This window comes from Planococcus citri, chromosome 1 (assembly GCF_950023065.1).
Source record: "Planococcus citri chromosome 1, ihPlaCitr1.1, whole genome shotgun sequence".
In the NCBI taxonomy this organism is placed as follows: Eukaryota; Metazoa; Arthropoda; class Insecta; order Hemiptera; family Pseudococcidae; genus Planococcus; species Planococcus citri.
The window spans coordinates 60,611,389-60,638,201 of NC_088677.1; the positions used below are offsets into that span (position 1 = coordinate 60,611,389).

The following is a 26,813-nucleotide window of genomic DNA, read 5'->3' on the forward strand; positions in this document are numbered from 1 at the left end:
AAAATGGACATATATGCACTTCAGAAAATACGAAATCAAAATTGAAAGCCTGCAAACAAATTTGAAGAAATTATTATTTTTTTAAATAAAAAACAATTTTTTGCTGAAGACTATTAACTATGAACTTGAAACCTGCATATTTTGAGAGACAAAGAAGAAGAAAAAGAAGAAAAAGAACTAAAACAGGAAGGAAGGGCAATGCAACATTCTAAATAATTCACTTTGAATGTAATAAGTTTCCTTCAACTTTGACGTTCAGCAACAACTTTTAAAAAATTTCAATTTTATAAAAATATAAAAAAATTTAAGAATTTTGAAAATAGGTTTTCAATGATCGTGAATACCTAATTTTAAAAAGTACGTGCAAGCAAGAAATTTTTTGCAACCAAAAAAAATCTGAAAATAGGTGAAACAAAAAATGAATGGTTTCAGTAGGTAACAATAACTTCAAAAAATTTAATATGTAGTTGGACAACAATTTTCAATGTTGGGAAAAAGCTCTTGTAAACGAAACAGAAATAACATTTTTCCAAAAAAAAATTGGAATCAGGAATTTGAAAGTCTTTTCAGGCCTCCAACTGTGGTTTCAACTTCTTAATTTTTTATTCAAGTGCGCTCAGCTTTGGCTCCAGTTCCGAGAAAGTTCAGAAAATTCCTCCATCCTTCAAATATGCACTCATTTTTGTAAGGAGCCTCCGAGAGCCTCTCCAAACGCCTCAAAAGCCTCTTTAGAGCCTTCCTCTGAAGATATTACATCCATTCAGAAAATTTGTCTTTCTCATAATTTTCTACTTTTATTATTCACTTTATTATTTCCATCGTTCATTATTATGAAATAATAAAACAAGGTAAGGTTAGATCCATCAATTCCGACAGATCACATCACTGGAATGTTGAAATCACGTGAGAAAGAACCTCCACAGGCCCTTCCCGTCAAATAGCCTACGCTTCCAATTTTGGCTTTAATCTCTCGATTTTAAACGAAGTGCTTCCATCTCAAGAAAACTTCTTTTGGAAAAGGTCCCTCCGGTCTTCACCTCCGACTTCCACTCCAGATATCTAAATGAAACTTTGAAAAGGAAATAAACACTTTCTGGATATGGCGCAAAATTGAAGTATCTTTTTGGGGGGGAGGGGAGGGGTTGAAAAAAATACAAAAATTTGAAATAAAGAATGAGACCTATTTACACTCCATGTAAGTATCCTTCTATAATTTGACGTGATCGGATCAGATCAAATTTTTGATCGAATGAGATCCGGATCAGATCCGGCGGAGGAGACTCGATTGAATCTACAATTCTACATCCATATTTGAATAGATTTGATCAGGCTTGATTGATAAGACCTGACCACTGATCAGACTAAATTAGATGCCGTCAATCCTCGGATCCAATTAGACCTGACCTTATCTGATCAGATCAGATCAGTTCACATTCAATATGAGAGATCTGATTGGATCTGGTCAGATGCAAATAGATCAACTTAGATCTAATCAGATTCGCACATTTCTCCAACTCAATTAGATCTAAACAGATTTTCAGATGATCTAATCAAATAAGTGGAGCTGCGATTTTTATGCAGAGATATGACGAAAATATGCAACATTTTATGCAATTTTTTCACCCAAAATAAGGCAAAAAATATTCAAAAATTTCAGTTCGAGTAACGTATCCCTGATAAGTATTTTTCAAACTGAAAAACATGAAAACTCTTAATTCAAAACAAAATGAACCCGGTGATCAAAAAATACATTTTTTTTTTTTAAATAGGCAAAACAAGTTATTTATAAATTCATGAACTATTGCGGGAAAAAATTTTCTCGATGACATTTTAGCAGTGTTGCAATATTTTAAACAAAAAAAAATCTTTAAAATCTAAGTTTTTGCAAAATTTCAGTTAATATGCAAAAAAAATACCAGAGAATGCTCATTTATGTTCAAAAATATGTGCAGGCTTTTTCCCTAAAATAATATGCTAAAAAATAATTATGCAATTTCGTTTGAAATATACAAAATATTCAAAATTATATTGGGTTCATTTATCAAGAAATTTCGTGATTCGTGAAGATCTAATAAAATATGCACTTTTTCTAGACCATAGAAAAATATGCAAAGCCTAAAAATCCCAGGTCTACTGATTAGATTCAGTAGGAAAGACCGGATTGGATCTGACCAGATCATAATTGAATATCTGTTCAGTTCCGGGTATTCCTTAAATCCAATTATCGTTTTGATATACGATTATGATCTGTTCAGACCTGATGAGATCCAGTCAGATCCAATGAGATCTATCATATCTAGCCATTTTCCCCTAAATAAATATTTACCAAAAATTTGAAACTTGATAACATTTTACAGAGATCCTTCCCCCCCCCTTTATATTGGAAAAAATCTTCGTCTACACTGCGAAAACTTCAAAAAATGAAAAATTAGTATTTTTTTCAGGTTTGTCGCAATCGGTTTGATATTTCATCTACTTTTTCAAAATAAATCTCCTTATATGTGCTACATCCGCCTATTACTGATTAAAAAAAAAAAATCAAGAAGCAGAAGCTTGTCTCCCTCCACCTTCTCCCACAACTCAACAATACCTATAAATTTATTTTAAATGATTATTTTGAATATTAATTTTTTTTCAATTTCAATCCCCATACAACTGAAATAAGTAAGTATGAAAATGATGATGATTTTTAATTTTTCATGGCCCTTCGCTTGATGTAATTTAGTTTGATTTTGAATTTCCAAAAAACTTAGGATGATTTTAGGCTGATATGTGTACCTATCATAAAAGCCTCAGCTATTTTTTCCAGCGAAAATTCATACAACAACGACGACACGTAAAATGTTTACAGCCGAGGCTGAACATAGAGAAGAGAGCTGTTTATAAACAAGACAAATACTCGTATACTCGTACGAGTATCTGTAGGAACGAACGAACGAACGTTCACGTTTAAAGCATCTGTGGTACGCCTTTGAGACGATAACTAGGCAAAATATTTTATTGACATTCTACTACACAATGTGTCGTATAATGTGATTGACAGATCATTCCGGGCTACGAGGAAAACATGATAAGTTGTCACATTTGTGCCAAGAAAATCTTCTTTTTTGCCTATAGAAATTGTCATTGCTATATACGAGTACGTATACGCAATATACTTATACTGATAGTAGATATAGGTGAAGTGTACCTACTCTTACAATATACGTAGGTACGTGCTTTCTCGTGATGAAAAAGACCAGCCAGCCATTTTCAAAATGCCAGTAAACTCGTATATAGGGATGGGGGTAATTGTTGTAAGAATAATTACCTCGTTTTTGTATAAACTTTCGAGCTTAATGGAGCAGTTTTGGTGTATTTAAATATTTACGAGTGTTGTATTAAGTCTTAAACATCGTTTCGATAGAGTTTTCTCAAATAGGTAGGTACTTTTTAGCTAGTACCAATTTACGATCAAGCTCATATCGTTTTCTCTCGCCTTCCAGATGATGTGTAAAATACTTTTTACGCTTTCCGACCACATATGCGGAGTTTAAATTTGATGGAAATTCAGACCATAAAAATACGTATATACGTAACTTGTATCAAATTCAACGAAAAAAGAAAGAAAAAAAACTTTAGCTGTACAGACGTACGTATAAAGTAAATTTCCAAAACCATACGAGGGTATTTTTTTCGGCGGCGGGAAAAAAAACCCACCGCAAAACCATCTTGGTTTAAACTATACGAGCAGAAAATCTGAAAGGTATTGAGAATGAATTATATCTTTACTTATTTAGGAGGAGTCAATATAACGTACAAGGTGGATTTATCGAACCAAGGTTTACTTATTCTATTCTATCGCCAGCATATTGATAAATTCCATTCTACAGTTGTTTATTTCGTACCCAATACCCCATACCCTGGTAGAGCGGATCATCAAGCAAATTCCAGGCCATCAATACCGCTAGAACAATAGATTCTCCATTATAAACTAAACAATCATCGGGTTTAAATTAATTTTCTGATACAGAAGAAAGAAGCAGGGCGAAAAAAGAATTATTTTTATACGTCGGGTTGGCGGGTTCGGTAAAATACCCGAGACCTTATTTCCAAGCACTTTGAAGTCGACATCCGCGCGAATCAATTAGCTCGAATTTTTAGCATTTTTTTCCACCACAACAACGTCATCGATTAAGACACTTTGAAAGCTTCATGCTTTTTTCTTCACGTTTCGATATCGATCACCAGCAGCAGCAGGTGTTCCGCGTTGGTTGGTATACATAATGATCAAGAACAATAATACGACTGCAGCTCGAAGCGAAAAAATAATACAATTACTTCGGCGAGCCACCTGTTTTTAAAGCGACTAAAGAATAATAAAGGCTCGATGGAATATGCATCTAGGAAATCTACAGCGCATAATATACACAAAAAAAAACCTTTCCTCGAAACTTTTGTCGTATTTCTAGTGTATTCGCGTCAACGATCGCCACTTTATAACCTTCGAAGTGCTATGTAACTGTGTGCCAGAAGCCCACCTTCGTTCGATTGGTTTTAATAGCAAATAGTAGCCCCGCAGTAGTCGTCTTTACAAAGGTAAAGCCGCGGGAGGTCTCATAGTAACTGTTCACTCCACACTTACACGTGAAAATTGGACACGAAAATACGATCGGAATCAAGCCGAAATCTAGCTAGCTTAGGTATCAAAATACCTATTTCCAGTAATGTAAGGTATCGCCGATGAAGGAATCTTCGTTGGTGAAGAATGATTTTGGAGTCTTAAAGTTTTTAAACCAAAAATAAACTAAGGAGTGTTGTTATAACTGGGCTGATTTTTAATACTCTCGATCGTCAACTGCTCTCATCTGAAAATACATTTTATATTGATTTTACAAGGATGAGAAAAGGGCTCAAAAAAATTGATTAAGAATTGAAAATTTCAGCCAATTCCTAAAAACCAGATCGATTAGATAGATGTAGATTGACTTTTCGAAACTTAAACCTTAAAAAAATCCAAACGAATTGGAAAAAAAATGATTGATTCCCAACATTTCGAGTCAAGTTCACAACAGACTTTTTAATATTGAATTTAATTTTGGAAAATTTCGGAAAAAGGAAATGTGATGGTGGAGGGGGAGGGGGTGAAAAGGAAAATGAGCAAACAACATCAAAAAGTGAACTCACGAAAGAATAGTTCTGATTTAAGTGCTCAAGAAGGTGGCTCGCCGATTGAAACCAGAACGATTAGGACACCAGGTATACTATCTCAAAAACTTGATAAGGTAAAGTGGGGTAATTCCGATGGCAAAATTCAAAATTTTAGCAATTTCTCATTTTTTGGATTTCCTGTACATTTTGGGGCAAAAATGATGTAACAACTTTATTCCTGCATCCTTCAGCTACACATTGACTATATTGAAGAGTGATTTGTGTGGAGGCTTCATACATATAATTGAAAAAACATTTTGGAAGGTTGAGTTATCAGAATTACCCTAAAAATGGGGTAATTCCGATAATGGGTTTTATGAAGAAAGGAATTCTCCCAGGGTAATTCCGAGCCAGTAATGTTGAAATATACCATTTATTGCATATTTAGGTTTTTATTTCATGTAAATTGAATCATTAGAACAAAAATTAATTTTTTTTTACAAATATGCATTTTTGAGGCATAATTTTTGAAAACTAGACCAACTAGAGAAAAATGCCCCGTTTTGAGGATTTTCTTTGATAATTTCGACCCCCTAAAACTATAATACATCAAAACAGCGAAAAAACATTGCAGGACAATTTTGCTGGGGCTATCGGAATTACCCCGCAGCATGAAAAATGATCGACATGTTTAATAATTCAATGCCACCAAACAAATAATTATAAAAGCAAAATCAAAAGAGGTACTGACACTTTAACGCGTATTCCTCAAATATCAGCTTCTAAACAGAATTTTTCAACAAGTTTTGAACGATAAAAACGAGTTTCAAAAGTGCCCTGTTTTTTGCGGCAAAGGATTTGGGCATTCAGATTTTGAACACTGCACAGACTTGACAAAACAGAGCAGATGAACCATCTGATCATTAATGGGTGTAGGTTAGCACTAAAACTACCTACTTTCTTCATCATTTGTGCCAAAATGTGTTTTGCAACGAAGCTAGGGCTTGCTATCGGAATTACCCCATATCGGAATTACCCCACTTTACCTTAGTAATTTTTCCATTTCACAGGCGCAAATTTATTACTTATCGCGTTCGAGTATATATAAAACGGTAAAGATCGAAATGGGTAGGTCCAAGACGTATACGTGTACAACATGTAGTACTCATGTAAACGAACACGAGACCCTAAAATAATTAAAATAACAAACGCACTGCATACGACTATATCGTATATACCTACCCAGACCTACTCTACTATGTACCTTACAGGCATGAAATAATCATCATGAACGTAGGTGCATTTTTTCTGTCAATTCGTGCGTCTGCCTAAAAGATTAACGAGAAAGCTATGTAAATAATAAACCATCTTAACGGCCAGATGCGCGACTGGCTAAATTAAACGTTAAAATTTGAAAAATTACCGGTACCTCGTTAGTTTTCAACGGATGAGAAAATTTTACCAACGTTTTATACCTTACTACTTACAGACTGTGTGTACCTAGCTTATTTGTGTGCGCTGGTGGTTTCCGTGTGAACTACGTTGTTGTTGTTGTTTTTGATGGCCAAAAGTTGAATTTTTTTCTTATTTTATCTATACGGTTTGATCTGTGTGAGTTGTTTCTTGGTGGTTGAAGTTTAACCTTGCGAAAAAAAAAACTGCTGGAATTGCTGCCACGATGGCCCAAGGATGCCTTGAATATTGCGTAATAATGAGGCGTTTCCTGAAGATTGAAAGTCGAAGCTATTGTACATATTTTGAAGCTGAACTCTGAGATTTTTCAATTGAGTGGTGTGGGAAAGATGAAGAGGAGTGCAATTTGATTTTCCAGAAAAGTTTGGAAGAAGGGAGGAGAGAGAGGGGGAGTGGAAAATTCGTCAAATTTTGAAAGGAGCATGGTCTGAAACCTTTATCACCAAAATTTCACCCGTCAAAATTGGATGATTTTTTTTTTCAAGTCAAAATAGGTAGAGATTTTCTGCAATTTATTGAGTTTTTTTTAAAGATTATTTTTCCAGTAAAAATGATTAAAATTAGTCCAGGAACTGTAATATAGATTCTCTCAAAACAGAATTTCACCTCGTCCTACCAGTCTGTAGTCCCTAGCAAGATTTTCTACTGTTCTTGTATTTTTGGAATTTCTCTGGAAGCGTAAAACTATAGACCCCCGAGAATTTCATTTCTGTTTAAATCGTGGGCAACTGGGCATGATTCCTAACGATGCACCAATGGGGCTGAACTAACGTGCAGTAATCGATATACACATCTGCAGATCTGTATGGTTTTTCGCTTTCCTCTCCTCTGGAGGCTCCAGAATTATTCGGAACCATTATCAGTCAATTAAGGAGGCCAAAAAGCGCTAGCATATTCCAAAGAGCCTTTCAAAATAAGATGATGGAATCCGTACTCTCTCCAATTTTGACGAAGCTCACTTAAGATGTTAGTGTTGATGTAAAACCATCCCAAAAATTTTTTTGAGTCGACCCTCCCCCACCCCCACCCGAAAAATATGGTCATACATGCTCAAAATTGAATATTCTCTTTCTCGGCGGAGAGGAAGCTTCAAAAATTTTGAAGCTTTCACAGAAAATAGTTACTAGATATGGGTGAGTAGGTATGTGAAATTTTTTCCAAACAAACTTGAAAATTTCAAAAATTTGTAGAAAAAACGAAGGGGTGTCCCCTGCGAAATTTTTTCAGAAATTTAGTTACACCCTAAGGTATAACATGCATGTTTTGTGGAGCTCAAAAATCGGTAAAACATGCTCAAAAAATAAAAATCTTGCAAAAAACGTAATTTTTGTCATTTTTTGCCATTTTTGGACTTTCAAAAGTTAAATTTTTGGAAAAAATGAAATTTCAGGCAATGTTTGTAAAAAGAAACGAAAATGACCATTTTCCATTTTTGAGCCTCAAAAGTTGGAAACCCCATAGGAAGGACCTGGTGGAGGGAGGAGTGGTCAAGGGAGATGGGTCCAGCCATCCATTTCTCAAAATTTTGTTATCTAACCGTTTTTGGAATCATTTTTTTACAATATTCAAGCCCGTCAGGGATTGGACGAGTCCTCAAAAATTATAACTCGGAGTCAGACTCCGAGTTTTGCGCGAGTCTGAGCCGCATTCGAAGCTCTTTTTTTCAAGTGTTAGTTCAACCAAATGAAATTCATACAAGCTTAAAATGAAAATATGCAAGTTTAGTGTAATCCTCTGGGGCAACTTTTTTCTCAAAGGGGTAGTCCTAAGGAACATTTCTAGCCGTTGTCCTCAGAAAAAAAAAGTGGCCCCACTGACAAAATGGTGGCCATTTTGATTGAAAGGTCAGTTGAAATCACAGATTTGGCGTTCCAACATAGGACTTGCACAAAAATTTTTAAATCGTACACATTTATATCGAAAGAGCAGGCAAAAATTCATCATCTGTCAAAATTTCAAGTGCCAAAGTGCCATTTTCGATTTTTGGTGAATTTTTGAAAATCAAATTTAGGCCAAAAATGAGGAGAAAAATCAAAATTTCACCAAATTGACCTAGATATCTGAAATTTGGTATATACTCAATTTTTGACCTGCCAAATCGATTGGAAACTGTTTCAAACCGTTTTGAGTAGGTTGGAGCCTCCAGCCGATTTTTGAAACTTGAAATTTTTACAAAATTATACCTGCAGTCGATTTCATGTCATATTTAAACCAGCTTATTGCGGAGTAAATTTCGGCTTTCAAACTCCATTTGATGACATTTTGTGAAAATTTAAAGTTTCAAAAATCTAATGGAGGCTCCAGGAATTTCCAAAAAATCGCTGGAGGCTCCAAAACGACATGAAATCCATTTGGAGTACTTCGTAGCGTATTGAAATTAGTTTGCAGAATAAATTTCGGATTTCCAACTCCATTTGATGAAATTTTGTGGGAATTTCAAGTTTCAAAAATCTGCTGGAGGCTCCAAAACTACTCAAAATGGTTTGAAACAGTTTCCAATCGATTTGGCAGGTCAAAAATAGGGTATATCCCAAATTTTAGATTTTTTGGTCAATTTGGTAAAATTTTGATTTTTCCCTCATTTTTGGCCTAAATTATTTGATTTTCAAAAATTCACCAAAAATTGAAAAAATCTGTTTAGCATTTGAAATTTTGCATGCTCTTTCGATCTACCTTGTACGATTTAAAAAATTTAGTGCAAGTCCTACATATGTTGGGACCCAAAATCTGTGATTTCAGCTGACCAGCCGACCTGTCAATCAAAATGGCCGCCATTTTGTTTTTTCTGTTTCTGAAGTGAGGTGTTAGATTTTCCTAAAAATATAAGGGATGAGAGGGGGAGTGGACAAGCCCAGAAAAACATTAAGGTCAAACTTGACTCTAAACCTACAACTTGCTCAAAAATGTTGCTCGATTCGTAATTTGGATCCTTTCTACACACATCTGGATCAGGTAGCAACCCTGAATTACGTACTATTTACAAATAGGCACCAATAAAACGTGACAGGTAAACGTGACCGCCACTATACGCCGATTACACAAGGTATTATTACCATGCTAATTGAATCACCCTAAATATCATTAAGCCTACCTAAACATCGATTCCTGCTCGCATTGCATCATTCTTCACGGTTGCTATTTGATCCTATACTACATATACTCGTACGAGATAGCCAACCGGGTGTTAAAAACTTAAAATGCACTAAACACTAACGTGTGTGGCGAGCAATAAAAAGCTGAAAATGTGAGAGAAGAAATTAAAAAACGTATAAAAACGTGTTTTTTTTATAAATCAGTAAGTGTGTTTTGACTGACAAGGCGGCTGAATTGGCTTATCTGATGTGTGTTTTTATTAGAAATACTTCTTTTCAACTTGTGGGGGAGATTGAATTATGATAGCTTTAATCTTCAGCTATCCATCTTGCAAAATATATAAGTAGGAAGGCACCAGCCACCAGCGCACGGAAATAACTATAATATAATAATATAATATTTTGAAAAAGCAAATAGATATGGTCTTTTAACCGTTATTAGGTCCGTCTATTGAAAAGTTCATCTGCGTATGGTGCTGTCATATGTCGATTCTCAGCATCAACAATATATGTATAGGTGAATGATTGTTCCCGCTTCTTTTTCTCCGGCAATATCAATACCTGCTATACTATTTTTTCACTCGTTCATTCATTCAAGTATAGGTAGGTCTGAATCGATTTGCAAAGCGAGCACGAGAATTGAATTCTCACACTTTTGACATATCTGCGGTGGTATGACGCCGAGACGAGAGAGCCAGAGAGGAAGATGGAGTATAGTAAAGGACCACTTTATAATGTACCTACGTATAAATCACGCCGCCAATGCGCCAATAATTGATTAATCTTGCTTGTATAATCGTTAAATAGATCATTTAAAATGTTAACAATAATTTTATAACGGCTGATATTTTATTAAGAGAAAGATATAGAGACAGAGAGACGATTGATAGTGTACATTTTGTGCTATGTAATCGATACGGCGCGCTTTGAACCCGGCATCGTAAAATTGACCGCGTCTTGCAGCATTCAAAAGAGACGCTTTTAAAAGGTAAAATATAAAAAATTACGCTTAACACTTAATTTTTAATACGTCCGCGGATGAAGCAGGCAGAGGTGCGTTGCATTCGTATACGAGTATTATAGTGTTATAAAAACAAACGGCGTATATGGGTAATAAATTTGTTTTTAGGAGTTAAAAATGGTAAAAGAAGAAGAATAAAAGAAAAAAATTAACGACAAAATGGCCGAATACAACATATAAAAAACCAGTTTACCTCTGGGACAGGCGAGTCGACAATTAGCGTTGTTGTCTCTGGAGATGTAACCGCGTTCGCGTTGTATAGTGTCACCTTATTTTTTCCCTCTTTTTTTTTTGGTGAATTTATAAGTTTTTTTTTCGAAAATCGTCGTTGTACAAAACTAGTTTCGATTCGAACATACGTGTAGAATGCGATCTTATCGTCGTTTCGTAGGTCTAAACTGCAGTTTGTGAGGCCTATGGCTAAATTCGCCGATACCAGGAGCGAACCGGAGGGAGGCGTTTGAATGATACGTTAATTGAAAGATTATATAGTTCGATGTCGAACCCTGCTCACTCCTGGGCTGCATCCAAACACCAGGAAATATGCCATTGTTTCGCGTTAAACGGAACATGGTTCGGCGAAATTACGGAATTTACAAACGACGAGGGGCAGAAACGAAAGGAAACAAACGTATCGAGAATTTTTTTTCCAAACCTACCTAGAGCTGCAGATCGCAGACGAGAGATGTGTGTAAGATTGCTGTCAGAAACATATAAAAACCAAATTTATATACACGGATACGTTAACGCTAGAATATGTGTGGAAGAAGATGTAAAGTATAAATATATCAGAACGAACGTTTGCATAGAGCAGCGGTGGTGAGAAGGGTGGGCATGGAAACCTCGTATATATAGCTATCACCCCTTGTAAAAAGCTTCTTCTATTATATTCACAATGCTATGATGTATATATCAGTACAATTGACAGGTGGTTCTGAGAACGATTGTTTACCTAAACGCGCAATGTGTGGCTATCTGGTATTTTTATTTAAAAAGCTCCCCGTCGAGATGAGATATTCTCCTAATACAATCGAAAAGGTACACGTACCTACGTAGAGACCTCTAAGCTTACCCTTATATAAAAACCCTCTTCTAGCTTCTACCTTCTTCCCTTTTTACCGCCGTCTTTCTCTGTAGATAGGTAATCCACAGGTTAGTCCGAAAACGCGCCAGCCGCCAACTTGGTACATGGTAAATACCGATTGTATTTTACTAAAACGCGTAAAATTCTTGAAAACATCTTTTGGTACGGTAGCAACGTAGCATGGTATGATTGAATCGTTTGCAGCGATTATTATGACGCATGAATCCATCACAATAACGTCGAGTGTACTTACTAATGAGAGTCGTGTTGAAAAACCAGAGAGAGATCTTGACTTGCAGATATTGCCAAGCACGAGGTCTAGGTACTGATCCATCGGAGCGGAATGGTTTGCAAGTGGATTTTTTGTTGAGATGATCCCAGTGTGTGGAGGTATTAACGGTTATTATGATGAGCGAATTACAGTATAGGTACTATAGCTCGAAGGAATGCCCCTGGGTGTGTTGTGTTGATAGAATATGAGTATGTCTATTGTCTTGCATAATCTACTATGAGAAGAAGTGGATGGTATACCTACTTAATTTTACGCCAGATGAACGTCAAAAAATTCGTATATATAGTTACGACGGAGGGGTATAAAGCACCAGGCAAATTTCAAGAATTGATCTTTATTTTTCGAGTGAATTTTTGGCGCCCATGAGACCTGTTTTATATACATCAATTCAATAGGTATTCGAAATGAATTGAAGGATAGAACTGAAATAGCCTTTCAGAATAAGATGGTGAAATCCTCACTCTCTCCAATTTTAAAGAAACTCGCCAAAAATCTCAAGTCTTAATGCAAAATCATCTTGAAATTTTTTTGAGTCGACCCCCCTCCCTCCTTCTCCCAGATATGCAGCGCCTTTGCTGCTCGAAACTCAATATTCTATTTTTTCGGAGGGGTTGCTCCAAAAATTTTTAAACTTTCACAAAAAATGGTCATTAAGTAGGTCTTCTGAACCTTGAACATTGAATGTAAAATGAAGCTTTTCAAGGGCATTCGTGTCCCGAAAGAAGCACAAAATATGTCAATATTGTTGTCAAATCAATTCATGACTTTGGTGGCTTATTTTGCACCAAATTCGAGGGTGGGCGTAAAAACTACGCTGATACCCCTTCTCAAAAAATTTTGTGAGCATATGTCATCATCTTGATTTTAAAAATTTGGAATTACCTAAATATTGGTTTCAGCAAAAAAAAATTTCAGTCTGGATGTTTGCTAAAAATTGCCAAAATTCTCGTTTTTCCCCCATTAAAATTCTAAAAAGTTTTATTTTTTCCCAAAATGTTTCCAAAAGCCATCCCTAATTCCCTATAGCTGAAAACTCTAGCTTTTTCGCAGTTGAATGGTCTTGGATTTTTTACTTGGAACTGTCATAAGTGGCAAAGTGAAAAATCTAACTTTTGGAAAAAAAGTTGCAAAAAAAAGAACTTAAGGTAAAGTGGGGTAATTTCGATGGCAAAATTCAAAATTTTAGCAATTTCTCATTTTTTGGGTTTCCTGTACTTTTTAGGGTAAAAATGATGAAACAACTTTATTCCTATGTCTTTCAGCTACACATTGACTATATTGAAGAGTGATTTGTGAGGAGGCTTCATACATATAATTGAAAAAACATTTTGGAAGGTCGTGTTATCGGAATTACCCCAAAAATGGGGTAATTCCAATAACGAGTTTTATAAGGAACGCTATTCTCCTGGGGTAATTCCGAGCCAGTTATGTTGAAATATACCATTCATTGTATACTTGGGTTTTTATTTCATGTAAATTGAATCATTAGAACAAAAATTACAAATTTTTACAAATATGCATTTTTGAGGCATAATTTTTGAAAACTAGACTAACTAGAGAAAAAAGCCCCCTTTTGATGTTTTTCTTTGATAATTTTGCCCCCCCCCCCAAATACTACATCAAAACAAAGAAAGAAACATTACAGGGCAATTTTGCTAGGGCTGTCGGAATTACCCCATGGCATGAAAAATGACGACATGTTTAACAATTCAATACTACCAAAAAAATAATTATAAAAGCTAAATCAAAAGAGATACTGACACTTCAAACATATCCATCAAATTTCAGCTTCTAAACAGAATTTTTCAAGAAGTTTTGAATGATAAAGATGAGTTTCAAAAATGCACTGTTTTTTGAGGCAAAGGTTTTGGGCATTCAGATTTTGAACAGTGCACAGACTTGACAAAACGGAGCAGATGGACCATCTGATCATTAATGTGTGTAGGTTAGCACTAAAGCTACCTACTTTGTTCATCAGTTGTGCCAAAATGTGTTTTGCAACAAAGCTAGGCTTGCTATCAGAATTACCCCACTTTACTTTAATTTCTTATTATCAAAAATTGATGATTTTTACTAAAATTACTTATCTATAAAATTTTTGCTTGGAATTTTTTTTCTTCAAAATTATTTAGAAGCTCGGCCGAGTTCCATCTCTCAGTATTCGGTATATGATCATCCTGACAGACATCTTCAGAGAAAAGAAAAGTTGTTTTGTTTACAGATTGTTGGACAATCTCATACACATTATGGTGGAAGTGCGAAACTCTAAAGAGCGATAACTCATTCTGATATACGTCTTCATGCAAACAATATGGTATAGAGAATGGTCATAAATGGCACTCGTCGCATGTGTCAAAAAGCTCCAAATGTGGATTATGGGTAGAAAGGTGCATGTATGGTCAAACCTACAGCCCATAGTACACAAATATCAAGTCTTATCACAGACACATAGAAAACCAGCGAAATGGATCGTCTCTCTAAGCGAATTTGATCTCATTTACGACATCAAAAAATCTAACAAAGCACTCTACAACGCAAGAGTACCGGAGTTTCTTTTTGCCAAAAATTCTCACAATGTTCTTCTTTTTATTTCTAAACTCGTCAAAATCCTGCTTTATGCCAAAAATTGTAAAAAAAAATCCTCACTTTTTAACAAAATTTCTAAAAATAGTGGTTTTTTCAGAAAATTTTGAATTAAAATTTTTTTAATTGTCCAAATGTCTCGCTTTTTTGCCATAAACTGCCAGAAAACCATTCCTTTTGTTAAAATTGTCAGTCTCTTTTTATTTTTCAGAGAACTGGCTTTTTTGTCAAAAATTGCCAAAACCCTTACTTTTTTGCCAAAAAATTGTCAAAAAGTCTCGATTTTTCATCAAAAAGTTTCGAATTATGTACTTAGTTCAACTTTTTAAAATTAAATACACGCATCAATTCGTATTATTATTCTGTTTCTTGCTACCATTTTGTCACTTTTTAGCTACTTATCGATTACTTTTCAATTACTTTTTGGTTACTTCGAGCTTTTTCGGTTACAAAATCGCTTTCATTTTCAAAAACTCATCACTCAAATTCTACAAATTTTGGATCAAGAGAAACAAATTTGTTCAAACGTTGTTTTTACCTTTCGAAACCCGAATTTTTGAAAGCTTTTGCCTTTGATTCGCTTGACTCAATTCTTATCTCTAAACTAGAAAAATCCCAGTTTGAAACTTCCATAAATCCAAAAAATAAAAGTGACAATTTTTTAATGAACCTAACTTAACGTGAGTATATGTATTATATCAATTGGCAAAATTGTAATTTCATCTTGAAAACTCTTCATTTTATTCGGCAAGATTAGTACTTTTTTATCATACCAGTTGGAAAATTTTCATTCAACAGTCCCCCCCCCACAACTTATTTTTGCAAAAGTGAATAAAAATAAAATTTTAAAAAACAATTGTACAACTCGCATTCAAGCATCTGAACCTGAGAAAAAACAGTAGGAAAATGATTTTGGGGGGAGGGGAGGGAATTTTGAGGGTCTTATTCGGTGCATTCGCCACGGGCCTCCAACCGACCCAGTCCGCGCCTGGTAGAAAGGAATCCAAGTTACGAATCAAGCAATATTTTTGAGCAAATTTCAGATTTAGAGTCAAGTTTGACCTTAAAATGTTTTTCTGGGCCTGTCACTCCCCCTCTCTTTCCTTATCTTTTCAGGAAAATTTAACACCTCACTTCAGAAACAGAAAAAAAATGATGGGTTCCCACCTATACCTAATTGTCAGTTTAAGTTAAAAAACCAGAAGAAATTTGAAAATCTACACAATTAGCATGTTCCATTTCTCACATTTCTTTAGATAGTTTCGGTGAAGCAGGCAAATTCAAATAAGCCGGACTATGATACAGAAAATTTGAATGCTTCAAATAGCATTTTTATTTTTAGCTCGAACGAGTCCGAAATTCTTAATTTATTAACATAAAACACTCAGTGCACATTTCCTATTCAATATAATTACTCGCACGTCAATGATGTCAACGAAGAAGAAAACTACAACAACAACGACGACGATGGGTATAACAAAAAGCTAATAAATTTTCCAGTAATTATAAACAGTGGCGTTTAAAGAATTCAGTAGCTAGTGGCGGGTTACGCCGATTTCCAATGTTTTTGTTGACGTTATTGGCGTTACGATGTTTAAGAGTAGGTAACAGTGAGATGCTTATGCTCGTAGAAGCATCGACGTTACGCCGATTATAATCTTTGTTGACATTATTACCGTGAAGTCGTATTTTGTCTGTGTGAATCGCGCTTAGGCCGGTGACAGTATGACGGAACGATAATCATTATTTATGGACTCGGACGAATAGTAAAGAATGCTGAAGATTTTTCTTTGGATGCTCAACAGCTATCAAGAATACGTATACCTATCACAATACCCTCAAACGAATCTTTATAGCGTGGTTATACACTCGAATGAAATGATACCGTTTAGCATGTAATTTGATTTAATTATTTTATACCCATAACGTTACACTATATCTACAATGTGTATATTGTAGCCCTCCTACACCTCACCTGGCTCTGAGATTTGCCCTATATGATGGTCGTTGTCCTACTAATGTATTCAAATTCACTCATTACGATACGCTTTTGCATAGAGCAAGGCACGAGACGGCGGTGGCGGAGCTGTTTGTCAGCCAGAAAGGAAATGAGAAAAGTCGACTCTCGCGTAGTCTAAGTGAAAATTAAGACCGTCAGATAAACGCAATATAATCTCTGCTGCAAAAACATGTAAAGCGATAATCGTTAAAAAAACAAAGATTAAAAACAACCCTATTTAAAATTCCAGCTTTTACAGAAGTGCTGCTGTTCTCTCGCCAACACCAACGAACGGCGAACGCCATCCCAGTCACAGCCAACGTGTTCATCCCGGCGAAGAATTCTTCCTCTTCTCTGTGTTTGGGATTGTTTCAAAGTTCGGTTCGGCTAACCGCATCATACCGTAGCGCATTTTTTTATACGCTCTTTATAGCGAAACTTTCCTCGTTTTATTTTACATGTGTTCATTACGGTGGCAATTTGCCCATAGGGTGAATTTTTTCACAATATGTACGACTTTATGCTCAATTTCCACGACGATGTGGTCGCGAATTACAATTATTAACGTGTCCGGCTCGATTGATTTACTCTGTGCTCGTCTGCGTTAGGTTCCTGGTCATTGTTCGTGGAACCATCCTCGTTGATATTATTAGAAGCATTTTTCACCTTCAAGATGTACAAAAAAAATTAAAATTTTGAAAATTAAAAAAAAAGTAACCTCTTCAGGGGTCCTGTGATGGTATTTTTTTATGAGTACTTAGGTAATCCATCAGATAATTTTTTTTTATCGGGGGGGATGTGGAAAAACTCTATTTGATGAAATTTTGTCGAAATTTAAAGTTTTAAAAATCTACTGAAGACTCCAAGAATTTTCGAAAAGTCACTGGGGGCTTCAAAATGACTTAACTCGCCAGCAGTAGACTTGATAGCGTGTTTAAGTTAGATTGCAGCGTAAATTTCGGATTTCTAACCTCATTTGATGAAATTTTGTGCAAATTTCAAGTTTCAAAAATCTGCTGGAGGCTCCAAAACTAATCAAAATGGGTTGAAACAGTTTCCAATCGATTTGGCAGGTCGAAAATAGAGCATCTCACGAATTTCAGCTTTTTAGGTCAATTTGGTAAAATTTTGATATAAAAAAAATCTACTGGAGACTCCAAAAATTTTCAAAAAGTCGCTGGAGGCTCTAAAATGACTTAAACCTACCAGCAGTCGACTTTATAACGTGTTCAAGTTGAAAAGCAGTATGAATTTCGAATTTCCAACTTCATTTGATGAAATTTTGTGCAAATTTCAAGTTTCAAAAATCTGCTGGAGGCTCCAGAACTGCTCAAAGCAGTTTGAAACTGTTTCCAATCAATTTGGCAGGTCAAAAATAAGGTAAATGCCAAATTTCAGCTTTCCAGGTAATTTTGGTAAAATTTTGATTTTTTTCTCATATTTTTTGGCTTAAAGATTTTTAAAAATTCGCCAAAAATCGAAAAATTGACTTAAGCCCTTGAGAAATTTTGGCTGGTGATACATTTTTGCTCTCTATTTTGATCTAGTTTTTGTACAGTTCAAAAAGTTATGAGCGAGTCTCATGTTGAAGAGCAAAACTTGTGATTTTGGCAGACCTGTCAATAATAATGGCCGCCATTTTGTTAGTATTAGGGCTAACTTTTTTTTTGACAAGTCTGCTTTAAAACGTTCCTTAGAATTTCCCCTTCAGGTGACTTTTTGGAAATTACTGGAACTTCCAGCAGATTTTTCAACGCTTGAAATTCCCATAACATTTTAGCAAACAGAGCTGGAAATACAAAATTTACTATGCGAACTAACTTCAATACGCTATGAAGTCTACATGCAGGTGGTTTTTAGTCATTTTGAAGCTTCCTTGGACCTTCATGGCCAATACCCATTATTTTTTTCAAAGTCCATGTATTCCAGTCTGAAACCTGGTTTTGTGTATTCATTTTATATGTAGTTTTTAGAAAATTTGAAAAATTACCCTTCCGCCTCCATTTGAGGTAGAAAGATGACGTTCAGTTCACATCTTATTTTTGACATTAATTTCACAAGGTGGATCGCAGACAATTTCAATCTGTTTGGCTTTTTTGAAACTTTTGTTTTTCAAAAAATACCACAAAATCTGTCCAAATTAGCTTTAGCACGTACTGCGCAGAGTGAATTTTGACTTCCCAACTCCATTTAATGAGAAATTTCAAGTTTCAAAAATTTACTGGAGGCTCCAGTAATTTTCAAAAAGTCGCTGGAGGCTCCAAAATGACTTGAAATCTACCTATAGTCAACTTCATGGAGTACCTATGGAAATTAGTTTACAGGACGAATTTCAGCTTTCCAACTGCATTTGATGAGATTTTGTGGAAATTCCAATTTTCAAAAATCTGCTGGAAGCTCCAGAACTGCTCAAAACAGTTTGAAGCCATTTCCAATCGATTTAGCAGGTCAAAAATACGCTAAATGCCAAATTTTAGCTTTCTAGGTCAATTTGGTAAAATTTTGATTTTTTCACATTTTTGATAGCTAAAAAATTATCACAATTCGATTGAGGCTCGTTAACGATGAATTTTTCAATTTTTCCCCCAAAAAATAATAGCTGGCGAAAAATTTGGTTTTTAACTGTATCTAGTGGACAGATGAAAAATAATTGTCCCAAATTCAATGAGAAGGGTAACCAGAAAATTGCATGCAAGTTTGTCCTTTTTAGAATTTTTTTTTTGGGGGGGGGTGTTTGTAATTACTTGAACGACGCATATCTATTTATTTTCATTAGGTACTATTAAAGTGCATATAGATGATAAGAAAATAGATTTCGTCAAAATTGAATTCATTATTCCAAATATCTCAGGGATATGCCTCGATCTCGTACTCGAGTCAGTCACTGGTTAAGAAAATATATCTAGCGATCAGTATACGACGACGAAGGCGACAGAAAAACAAATCGAAATACATTAACGCAGGCAAAAATTTCGAGCTAATCGTGCGTTAAACTTTAGCATAGCGAGGTAATAGCCTTATAGTCAGGATGCGAGGGTATACTTAAGGTTAAATAACCTGCAGAAATTACCTCGTAAACGTTTGCGAGTAAGTATTTCGATATGGTAAAACTTTTTGCACTTGTGTAAAGCGGTCTGTGTAGCATTTCAACGTAGGTAAAGGTACATATTACCAACGTATACCTTACCTACCTATCCATAGAGTTAACTTAGGTATATAAAGGCGCGTTCGCGTTCTGTGTTTTTTCATTCATTTTTTTAATCCGAATTATCTGCGGCCGTAGATATTGCTCGAGAGTAAAGTTTTGATTAAATTTATTAAAAAACTTTTTTTTGAAAAAAAAAGAAGAAAACAGCGACACTTTATCCCACCGTCGTTGTTGGTTGTCGTTGTCGTTGTCGTTGTGCTCGAATAGAGCATTTAAAATAGCTGCCAGCGATCGCGTCTGAAAAGCCATGGTATGGCATAAAACGTATATATTTCTAGTATATAAGACCTAACTTGAAAGATGGTTGACTTTATACTCTTGCGGATGGCTTTTTGGGAATGTCACGCTGCTGGAAACGAAAACCAACGATAGACTAATCGTGAATTATGCGATGAAGAGGACGAGCGACAAAGCGAAAATTCGTGCTATAATCGCCCCACAGACGTAACCATATAATCTAGTATTTAGACTACCGGTGTTGCCTGTGTAACACGCCTCCCCCTTTATAATTCGATTTACTATTCAATTATACACTATAGTATGGTTAAAAATGAGCAAGATTTTCGGTACACGCGATTGTCAGCTATTAGCACGGTCGGAACCCTCTTTACTTTACGAGCGATTAAGTCGTTAATCCAGTTCCATTCAAAAGTCTAGATGTGTATTGAAAGTGAAAAAAAAATAAAAAAAAAAACTTGTTTTGGAAACACCTACTTTGTGACAGTCTTCCATATATTGCTAGGTAGAGGCCGCGATTAGCCCTCCGTCTCGAAACTGGGTGTTTACCTAGTTAATGCGATTCACGCGGCTGCTGCGATGCGATGAGGTGGTAATTAACACATGACAGAGAGGTGAGGCAGATACGAGTATTGGCGCAATGACGACGGTTAATCGTCGATGTAGGTATTTCCGGTGGTGGGTAATATACGACCATATACAAGGTTAATTTCAGCAGACCGCCGCCGCCACCATCCATGATCCACCGCAGTGGCGGTGGCCAAGTCTAATTATTAATTCGTCTTCTAATTTGCATACCTTTCGCGCTAATAGGTATACCTGGTACCTACCATGTTTATGCTCGCGTGAAACTCCGCCTTTATTGTATTATATACCTAAGTAGATTTTGTACATATATTATGGGAAAAATGATGGAAACATTCCTAGTGGGTAGGTAGATGTAGGTACACTCGTACTAGATTAGATATATTATCGATGAAAAACTACTTTGAAAAGCTCTATTGTCGTATTCTCATCAAAAATATCTAGATAAACGTACAGGAACTAGAGATTATTAAACGTGTGAGAGGGCTTCTATATGCAATAGATGAAAAAAAAAGTACCTACGTAGAGTATTAGGTCGTCCTATGTACACATCGTGCTTTTACAATGCGTTTTTAACTAGCTTTGATTCATTGGACAATGCATCCAAAATCATTTCCGATTCGATACAGAATACGTGTTCGAACGAACATGGATTTTTTCACATCAGCCGCAGATAGACGTGTAGCACAGCATCCAGAGCCTCGTCTTCTCTCTATCAATGATGATATAGATACAGGAGCACAGACGTGTTGAAATTTATGATGATATGATGAGTTCAAGTTGGGAGAAAAAAATCCGCGATTAATAAATACCATTGAACGTGTATTGCTTTTGTAACAAGGAGTTCGAAAATTTCTCAAATTCTCTCCAAAATTCCATCGAAATGATATGGAATAAAATTCTAAAATTACATACTGAAAATTACTCACTTATCTTCGGTTTCTCATTCTTATAGAATAAATTTGAAACTCACCTGAAAAAAATAAAAATGAATCACCAATTAATTTAATTATAAGTATCTCCTAAACATTTTACATTACAATTTGAATAGGTAGATACTAGTATAAATTTTCTAATTTAAAATGCAATTGTTCTCTTTAAATTGAAGAGTTCCGTGGAAAAAAGGCATTGGTCAATTTTTTTTGTTTTTTTTTTTTTATTTTTACAATTCTTAATATATTTAAAATTATTTTTTTTATTAATTCCACCATATTCTGTGATATTGAAGTGTTCTTCCATGAAAAAAAATCGAATTAGAAAATGTTTGCTTGTAGAAAAAAATTTTCAAGTCAATTTGAACTACATAATAAAAATCAGTGAACAAGAATTCACCAAGGCCCCTTTTCCGCGAAGCCCCTCAATTTCAACGCCCGGGTAAAATTCACTAAGTATACCTAAATCGATTTCTTCACTCACTAAGAGAGTTCTGATCTGAGTGATCCTTATTCAAACTTGTGAACTTTTTTGGGATTTTTTTCTACTCAGCCACCCCCTCCTCTGAACTCGTAGCCTATATTTTTATGAGGGAAAAATTCCAAAAAATTGTAGCTATAGGTAACTTAAATGATAGTCAAAGGCTGCAAAAAAGCCTCATAGAGTTCGAAAAAAAAAAAAAATTCTAACGCATTTTATCAGAAAACCCCACCGTTGGTCTTACAAACAATATTGAACATCCATCGATATACATACGAGTAGAGTCCTCCAAAACTGAAAAAAAATTGAATTAAATATCATTCTAAAGAAAAGTTGGATGATTTTTTTTTTTCAATTAAAATTTTCCTACGTCAAAATTCCTCTGAAAGAATCTCTCATTTCAAAAAAAAAAACCTTCCCCCCATTGGTCTTTCCAAATGGATCATTCCTCACATTTGAAACAAAAATTGAAAGAACGAAATACGTACAAATTTAATTTTTGAAAAAATCAACTAGGTATCAATTTTCAATTCTGCGTTAGAATTGCTCCAAGTAACCTTTCAACCATTTTCAGGAAAACAATCTCCACAGGACTCTTACCTTGTGTGAACAATATTATATGTGAAAGACGATAGATGCTATAAAAATGGCATCCATGGTTTCCACATTTTCCATTGGAAATATTGAGATGTCATTTTTAGCATTTGTGGTCAAATCGTTCATGCTGGTCCAAAATTTGTTATACTTTTTAATTCAGATACCTTTTTTGACATTTGTTGTTTGCGTAAGGTTAAAGTTAAACAGTGAGTGCCTTTCTGTACGGAGCTCTCAGTGTAAAAAAAAACAAAAAAATGAAATGTCTAAAATAAATTTTTCAAAGAAAAAAGAAATTGAACACCGAAGAAGTATTGCTGAAGAGGAAGATGTTACTTTAGAGGAAATTATGAAACAGAAATTGAAAGTTTTTGCTTTTTGAAAATTGTAATCGACTTATCATTTATTCCGTAGCTACTTTTTTAAATTTTAATTGAGGACCGGGGGGTTCTGCGCAGAGAAGCCAGCATTCTTGAAACACCAGGAGAAGTTTTTTTCAGAAAGGAGGTTATTTGAAAGAACTCAAGCGCAGAAATTCAAAATTTTTGACAAAAAATGTAATCTACTTTTCTATTTTATTTATTATTTTTGATTTTTTTTATTCAATTTTGGTGGTTTTGGGTGTACAGGGAGAGGGAGACCAGCACTGCTTGAAAGGCAGGGGAGCTTTTTTCTTGAAAATGAGGTTATTCAAATTAATGAATTTAATTTTGGCTCTGTTTAAAATTATTTTTCTAAACTTGAAAACTCTACAACAAATCGAAACCGCCACCTATGGATTTTGAAATTCAGCACCTCAAATTTGACTTGGTATTTTTGAATGCTCGTTTGATTTTTTCATTCCTCGATCTAAATCTACCCGCTTGAATACCTTCCTTGCATGAAGAACTGCATAGTTATCAGTGTTGACGTCGATTTATTTCACTTTTATAGGAATACGTAGTGTACGCTGTACGTATAGGTAGGTACATTCATTTTGACACATTTTAATCCTCCCAATAGCACGATACCGCAACTTTTTCTCGATAAATTTCTAATTTAATGGCGCTGATTACCATCAACCTAGACGAAGAATTCATTTAAACGGTCATAAATAACCGATGAATGTATAAGTAGAGAAGTATTAAAACGTGCGTTGTACCACTATACAGCACGGTAGCTATGTATACTTATGCTTTTAAGAATCCCTTTCTATGCGAGTGATCTGGTGTAATGGTGAAGTGAAAAAAGGGCGATCTTTGGATATCTACGTGGTATAGTACACTGTACAGCGAAGAGTGCAGTATATATCGTTCATAAAGTAACAATGAATTAGAAGAGGGTGTTTCACTGGCGATAATTTTACCATAAGTGGAACGCCTTTTCGAGCATTTATAAAAATATAAAATAAACTTGTTCGAGGCGAAAACTATAACAGCTTACGAGTTAACCGAGGCGATATTTAAACATGAAAAAAACAAATGGCGTCAAAGAGTGAATTTTAACGAAATGGTTTAAAGAATAATGTACGGGGTTGGCTATAAACCTGCAGCACAAAATTGGGGAAATCCGGAGGAGTTGCCATTGTTGCTGAATTTGACAATTTTCAGAAACGAAGAGCTTTTGATTTGATGGAGAATTCAAAAGTTGAAATATCCTCTTCAAAAATTTTGAAATGTTGCCATAAAATTTCAAATTTTTTTGAAATGTAATCAAATCAAAAACTTATTCTTATTCAAAATTTTAAATTTGATTACCCGTTCAAAAAATTTAAAAATCTGGAATTTTGTGGCTATATTTCAAAATTTTTTAATAGGATAAGGAAAGCTAAAATTTTCATATGTTTGGGTTCAACTGACTGACATTGAATGCCAAAATTAAAATTAGAACTATGAAAATGCAGAGCTTCAATATTTGATAATTTTTTCAATCCGATCCCTTCGAATTCAAAAAATTTGAAAAGGGTAAGTACCTGCGCCTATTTGAAATATGAATTCAAATACTTGACAATTTTTTTAGATAGATATCCTTCTCCTCAGGTTGTCTTCTTTGAGGATTCCAAAATTAGCATCCCCACTCCCTCCTCCTTCTCCAGGTTGTCTTCTTGAAGTGTTCCAAATTTGACATTCCCTCTCTCCCTCCACCTTACAAATCGGAAATTGAAAATATTTCATTATGGTCAGGGCTTCCTGTAACGTGCAGCTCCGCACAATTTGTGCAGGTCCAAAAAAAAGTTGTGCAGTTCCATTTTTTTCCAAGTTTGAATTTTTTTAAAGCAATCATTTCAATTTCAAATTATGAAGCAAAATCATAAACTTCTTGAAAGTAAGTAACTCATAACACTGATGTTTTTTTATCCCTTAAAAAAATGATTTTTGAGAATTTTTGCCCTCGCTTCGTTTGGGTCATTTGCTTTTCTTTTTTAGTTCTTAGATTTTTTTTAAAAATCATCATTCAAATTCCATTTTTTTATGCTTCTCGGGGTACTAATTTTCGAGAGCTTTTGCCCTCGCTTCACTCGGGCTCATTTGCTTTTTTAAGAAGTAACTCATCTTACAAAAAAGCATCGCTTTTTACTGTTTTGTTTGCCTGTATATTTCACTCTTCAAAAATTTGGAGTTGGAAATTTCAAGGGAAAAAAGTCATGAGTTGGCACTTTCATGTTTTCCCTCCCCCCCTTGAAAAATCGCGTCGGAACGGCCCTGTGTAGGGTGTACCATATTTCTATAAAGTTTTATTCTATCCCTACATTGTATAATAATAAGGTTTTCTGGGTACACCTTCAACCACCCCCCTTCCTCCGAAAAAACCTCGATTGTAATCAAGATCGAAAATGACTTCAATTTATTTAAGTTTCTGCAGCTCCAAAATTTCCTTAGAGGAAGCCCTGATTATGGTAGTTCGGGGAGCCCGCTTAAGGATCTATTGCACCGCCCGTCGATCCTCCGGGACAATTTTTTTCTCAAAGGGCGAGTCCTAAGGAACATTTCAAACGTACTCAATAAAAAAGTGGCCCTACTAACAAAATGGCGGCCATTTTGATCGACAGGTCAGTCGAAATCGCAGATTTTGCGTTCCAACATAGGACTTGCACAACATTTTTCAAACTGTACAAGGGTAGATTGAAAGATCAAGCAAAAATTTATCACTTGTCAAAATTTCAAGTGCTAAAGTGCGTTTTTCGATTTTTGGTGAATTTTTAAAAATCAAATTTAGGTCAAAAGTGAGGGAAAACATCAAAATTTCACCAAATTGATCAAGAAAACTGAAATTTGGGATACACCCTATTTTCGACACGCCAAATCGATTGGAAACTGTTTCAAACCGTTTTGAGTAGTTCTGGAACCTCCAGCAGATTTTTGAAACTCGAAATTCCCACAAAATTTCACCAAAATGAAGTTGGATAGCCGAAATTTACTCTGCAAACTAATTTCAATACGCTACGAAGTCAACTGCAGGGGGATTTCAAGTCGTTTTGGAACATCCAGCGATTTCTTGAAAATTACTGGAGCCTCCAGTAGATTTTTGAAACTTAAAATTTCCTAAAAATTTCATCAAACGGAGATGGAAAGTCAAAATTTATTCTGCAAACTAATTTCAATACGCTATGAAGTCGACTGCTGGTGGATTTCAAGACGTTTTAGAGCCTCCAGCGACTTTTTGAGAGGTCGTATGGTGTTTTTTGGAAAATTGAAATTTCCAAAAAGTAGCTGGAAGCTTCAAAATCGTTTAAAACTATTTGAAATAACCATGTATTCGACTTCATATCGTATTGAAATTAGTTTGCGAAGTAAATTTCAGCTTGCCAACTCCATTTGGTAAAATGTTGCGGGAATTTCAAGTTTCAAAAATCTACCATAGCCCTCAGAATTCTTCAAAAATTTGCTGGAGCCTCCAAAATGATTTGAACCCACCTGAAGTCGTCTTCAGAGAGTGTTAAAATTGGAGTGTAGAGTAAATTTCAGGTTTCCATCTCCATTTGATGACATTTTGTGAAAATTTAAAGTTTCAAAAATCTGATGGAGGCTCCAGGAATTTTCAAAAAGTCACCGGAGGCTCCAAAACAACTTGAAATTCACCTGTAAGTACTTCGTAGCGTATTGAAATTAGTTTGCAGAATAAA

General features: G+C 35.1%; 1 protein-coding gene across 2 annotated transcripts in view; it reads right to left on the reverse strand.

The window, feature by feature from the left end:
• The window catches only part of LOC135833147 (neural cell adhesion molecule 1-like), a 330,320-nt gene that overhangs the window by 276,955 nt on the left and 26,552 nt on the right, over positions 1 to 26,813 (reverse strand). The window lies entirely within an intron of this gene.